We start from the raw sequence: 6,000 nt of genomic DNA on the forward strand, positions 1-6,000 counted from the left end.
TACGGTGAAAAGAGAGAGATGGTCGGAGGCTTGAAAACAGTGGAGTCTGGAGCTATCTACTCCTGGCTCCACAAGGAATCTCTTCTCTCTGGAGCCTTGGGGACAGCAGAGGTGGAGAAGAGCATGGGTGAGTCAGGGATTTAAAATTGGGAGAGTAAATACAATTGTACAAAGCAAGCAGCGGGACCCCCAACTCTCCCCAGGGCTAGCGCTGGGACTGCACCAGAGTACCTGGCAGTGAGCCCCACCTGACTCAAGCCGTGTCTGTGCACGTAAGGCTTCCAGACAGCTTTTTAGCTACATTCTGAAATATAAAGGAAAAGCCAAGGAGCACCAAATATATGAAGGGAACCCCCTCATGAAAGAGTACAAAAACCGTCATTATATTTTCAAGTAAAAGATGGTATTGCATCTAAAATACAAGAACAGGATGAGGATAAAAATAGGAACGATACAGAGCCAAAAAGGAACTCTTGGAAAGTAAGGGTATGATAACAAATAAAATATTTTTTAAGTGGTGAAAGTATTGGAAAATAAGAAAAATCCGTTAGAAACTAGTACAAGAAATAAAGCATTAGAAAATGTAAGATAAAGGTTAAGAAAAATTCAGGAGATTAAACATCCAATTCATAGGGATTCAAGAGAGGGAGGGAAAGAAACAAAATTCACAATTGAAGGACATGCATTTCCAGATAAACAGATCTAAGTAGCACGATAATAATAAAAGACCTAAAGTAAAGCACATCATTGTGAATTTCAGAATCTCAAATATAAAGATAAAATCCTAACGCTTCTAGAAAGAAAAAAAAAAATTAACCCCTCCCCCAAAACAAGAACCAAAGTAGCATTGGGCTTCTCAAAAGTAACATCTAAAATTAGAGAACAGTGAAACCATGCCTTTAATATTCTGAGGGAAAATTATTTTCAACCCAGAATTCTGTATTCTACCAAACAAATAGTTAAGTGCGATAGTAGACTAGACGTTTTCAGACATTAAAGATTTTCTTTTAATGATTTCCGCGCACTTTTTCTGAAGCTATAAAAACATGTGTGCCACTAAAAAGAGGAGATAAACAAACAAACAGAAAAGATAAAACGTGGGCTGCAGGAAATGGAAGACAGAGGCAGAAGAAATGTAAAGGGAATTCACAGCATCGTAGCAAAAGGAAGCCTCGGCATGCAGCCAGTTTAGAGCACGAGCATTCCAGATGGGACAGGAGGAGAGGGGGCTTCAGGAGCCATGTCTCCAAGCAACGACACACACACATGGAAGGAGCAGGTAGGTATCCCATCGACACCATTGAGGGAGATTTTACAGGACTTCAGGAGTAAGAAAGCTTGGCTACAGATTCAAAGCGAAGCATTTCAGGTTTCCCGTCATTACTTGCAGCCACATAACAAGAATAAACTGAACAAACTGCAGATCAAAACAACTTCTTAGTTTCCTCAGAGAAGTGAGGTCACAGGGCAAACTGCTGGCCCCCAAAACTGAAAAGACAGGCAGAGGAGCACAGAGAAGCACAGTTTACCCGGTGAAGAAGCCCACAGCTGGCGCCAATCCCGGTGGGTTGACTTTAAACTGATCGACACGCTGCTGGAGATTCAGTGTGGACGAGCCTGAGAGTTAAAAATGAGGGGGTCCAGCCTGAGGGGGCACCTACACATTTGTGAATTTTGCTTCCATGAGCCCTGCCAGATTCTCGCATTGAAGATGGGAGAAAAAGCCCCTGTTGTCCTGGCAGGAGAAAGAGAAAAGTAACCATTCTGAAATAGGCCCATAACGCTCTGTTCTCCTAAGAAGCTCTCTGTTCCGTCAGTGGAAACTATCGTACCAGAGCCTGACCAACTGGAGTTTTACTGAAACCTAACCCTAACCCACCCGGAGAACAGGAAATACCCAGCTCCGGGTCCCTCCAGGCTTTGACGTGGAAGAAGAGAGATACCTCACTCAGGTTCACTAACGGACTGAGACGCAATCGCGGGACCCCCCAATGATACCCCTTCCCCACACACCATCACATCGAGAGGGCGCCTGTGTAACAACGGGGTACGGCTGAAAGAATTGCAAGCCGCAGACCCCATTGAAGAAGAGGTCTCTAGGGAAATCTGAAGGCAACAGGAAAGACAAGAAACAAGAATATTAGAGGAGATTTTAACCTGTGATACCACAGCTGTAACAAACACTAAACACAGCCTAACTCCTAACCAGACAAACATAGCGCCACACAATGAAGGCCCATTCACCTCAGTTCCTTCAACTTGATACATCACCTCCAGCTTTCAACAAAAATTACAGAGCATGATAAAAACAAAAAACGAAAAACAAAAAAACAAAAAAACAAAAATTCAGTCTGAAGAGACAAATCGAGCACCAGAACCAGACTCAAAGAAAGAAAAAAAAATAAAGTAATCACTTCTCTGGGGGGGATTGGGGGAGTGGGAAGAGTTGTATAATAACACAAATGTTCTCATAGTGTACTACTTGGCTCAGCTGTGAATGAACTTTACAAATTCACACTTAATATGAATGTAATAAAGGATTATGATTATAACTATACTGGCCAATGTGTAAGTGATTCAAGAGAAAGAGGTGGTACACGCATATTATTTTTAAATGCAAAGGGGAAATATCAGGAAAAAAATAGCTGAGTTGAAAGAAACAAAATCATGAGACTGATGATTTTTGAATAAAACCATTCAACATTATTTGACTTTTTAACTTGTGTGCAAATAAAGGAAGTACTTGTCAATAAATTTTCGTCCAAGGTGAGAAAGGATTGTATATTGTTGAGCGGAGAAAGAGAGGTGGGTGGGGCTACAGAGACATTTGGAAGAAAAGATGAAGGTGTGGACAAACATATTTTGAAGTGAGAGGCTGACAAGGGTCAGGGGAATGACATAAAACTTAAAACTAATGGCTTATACCTTCTAGTAGAATAGAAGTTTAAATCAGCTGCTGAGAGTAAGCAAACTGGGTGAGTGTGAAAAAAAAATAAAAGAATCACTGTAGTGAATTTCCTGGACAGTCAACAAAAGGTGATTAAAACATCGCTGAACAGCGAGGCTGAAGCTACACCACGTGCATTTTTAAAGCATCTATTATAAACCACGTGTACGTCAAATATTCTGCAGTATTTCAGGTTGTTTATGTGCCCGTGTTTAAAATACACAACTTCATGACCTATTTCTCACTGAGATAACAACACAGTTGTTACGTAATACACAATTAGGTTTTCTGTTTCTGTGATTACTGTCAGTCTCTTTTATTGATTAGAACCAAGGTTGACAGTTCAGAGCCTGGATGGCCCAATTAGCATCCCTCTGGCCCACTCTCCCAGACTGCCACCCCGCTCCTGGCCACAGGCTCCATATTGGTCTCCAGAGTCATCAGGACATTGTTTGAAGCAGAAAATGAATTAATTAGTTGGAATATATGACCAGCATAGAAAAATGACACAAAATGTACCATTTTCCATGTGTGACTGATAAAATTTCGGGGTAGGGTCTGAGCCCTTGACCTTGGTGACATCAGAGTGGCTACAAATCCTGGCACCAACGGTGCTGACCTTAGGCACGCACGGCTCCAGTCGTCTCTCTCTCAACAGAAAGCCTGTAGGTCTTATTTTTCTTTTTTCATCAAGAGCCTCCTATGTGGCCCCAACGTTTCGATCTTTATAGCTTGCTTTCTTGAATGGTTTCTGTGATTCTAGCTTAGTTCCTCGTCCCCTTGCTTCCTATGCCTGTCTCCTAGTCCTCCGCCCTCTGTGAATCTGTCTCCTGACATCCTTCCTCTGAGAGCTAGACGACTCCCTGTTCTCAGCTCTGAGAGCGGTTCAAAGTCGAATCCCTCCGCCACGACCTCCCCCCGCCCTCTCACGTCACACCTCACACGTCATCACCTCTCACGTCATCACCTCTCACGTCACACCTTCAGTGCCTGCCTGGCGCTTCCCCGGGGAAATATCAAGCTTCCATCTCAAAGTCAACGTGCTTAAATTGGCAAAGCACACAAATGCAAACAAAGAATTAATGTGAGAACAATGCAGATTCAGTATAAACGTGAAAAATATTCAATATCATTTGTGATAGAAGAAATGTAAATGATGCAAGAGTAGTTAAGAAGATTGCCAAAGGAAAAATCAGAGAAGAATTTATACAAATATAATCAAAATAATATACGAGTGGAATGAGAATAGAGAAAAAGCGATAAAACATATATGAATGTACAAAACAGCTCTGGATAGATGGATGGATGGATGGATGGATGGACGGACGGATATGAAAGGTAGATGTAGTAATTTAACATAATCTAAAACGTGGGGAAAGTAAGTATTTTTAAGAGTAAATGGCCATTCATTTGGAAAAAAGTTAAGATTTCGAATGCATGTCATACTAACAAAATATTCCTACTGGGTTAAATAGCAAAGTGAAAAATGTATAAAAATACTAGAAAAATGCAGAAAATATTTTTGTAATCTTGTAAAGAAAGACTTGCCCACCGAGAAACAATAAAGACAATCCACTCGGATTGTCATCAAAGGATATGAAAACGGAAATCATAAAGGAAAAAAATTTAAATTTTCAATATGTAAGTAAACAAGGACAACCAAACAGAAAGTAAAAGAAAAATCTATAAAGCGAGAGACACCGCTTTTCATCTAAAAATGGGAAAAACTTAACATTTAGTGTCAGAGTATAGGAAAATGTGCATTTATACACCACTGATGAAAGTGTAAATATTACATCTTTGGAAGAGGGTGATTTGTTATTACCTGTAAAAATATGCATGCTCATGGCTGATGACCAAGAAATTCCACTGCAAGTACTGTATCCCACAGTGACAGCAGTAACACACGCACAGAGAGAAATGTGCACAGATGCTCAGTATAGCGCTGTGCATGACAGACAACAGGGAAGTCCCCACTGCCCATCAGTAGAGGAAGTTACATAAATTACGTTACTTGTTTAGGTTTTTTTTGTTTGTTTGTAACTTTTTAGGGGAGGCAATCCTTAGTTGACCTCACAGATTGCAAGGGTTTTGCCAGCTTACAATCCCTTATTTTTTATTATTTTTTACCCCTACAGCACCTGGTCTTCCTAGGTGGTCTCCCACCCAAGTACTAACCAGGCCCGACCCTGCTTAGCTTCAGAGTTTAGCTTCCAATCAGACAGGATTCGGCTTATTCAGGGCGGTTTGGCCATTAGACTAGATTTAAAAAAAAAAAAACAAGAAACTCCTGGTTGAAGTTATGCCAAATGTTTACCTCTGAGGCATGGAGTTGGAGGAGGGAATTTTTTTCCCTTTTATCTTTAGTTTACAAATAATTTCTCTTCGTCCTTTACCTCCAAGAAGCGGGGCGGGGGGGATGAAGAGAAAAAAAGGAAATTCATGTGCTAAAGAATCGCATTAGGATTAACTCAGTCTTGTAGTGCAGGCAGATACAGTGGCCAACAAAGATTGATGCTGTATGAATGGAAAGTCACTGATCTCTCCGTTTTCTTTTCACGGACTCTTCTTCCCGATCCTACTTATCCTACCAGAGAAAAGGTCCTGTACGATGTGAAGGGGAATTCCAAACGTGGAACCCACAATCTTATGCCGGTCACATCGATGAAGAAGGACGGAGGCTGAGGCGTGGATGTAAGCCACGCAGGAGCCGCGAAGGAAGGCAGGGACAGAGAAGCCGGGCCTCGGCAATCGGTCCCAGCGGGCATCGAGTCCCTCCTGGCGACGCCGGCCCCGGCGCTCGGCGACAATGGCAGTGGAAGTGGTTTCCCGTTCCTGGAAGCTCGGCCTCCGTCGTGTTTTGAAAACCATCCCGCTGTGTGAGTGACTTAATATCCTTCAATAAAGAAATTCCTTTTCTGCTTAAACCAGCCAGAGTGAGTTCTGTCATTTGCAACTGACAGTGACGAATATACCACTAATCACGTCGGCCCTAATGGTAGGATTTCTTTTTCTTTCTTTCTTTTCTTTCTTTCTTTCTTTCTTTCTTTCTT

General features: G+C 41.7%; 1 pseudogene; it reads right to left on the reverse strand.

The window, feature by feature from the left end:
• Positions 1-5,076: 5,076 nt before the first annotated feature.
• On the reverse strand, positions 5,077-5,206 carry LOC120610728 (uncharacterized; annotated as a pseudogene).
• Positions 5,207-6,000: the final 794 nt, after the last annotated feature.

Source organism: Pteropus medius, unplaced genomic scaffold, assembly GCF_902729225.1.
Source record: "Pteropus medius unplaced genomic scaffold, Ma_sr-lr_union100, whole genome shotgun sequence".
Taxonomy (NCBI): domain Eukaryota; kingdom Metazoa; phylum Chordata; class Mammalia; order Chiroptera; family Pteropodidae; genus Pteropus; species Pteropus medius.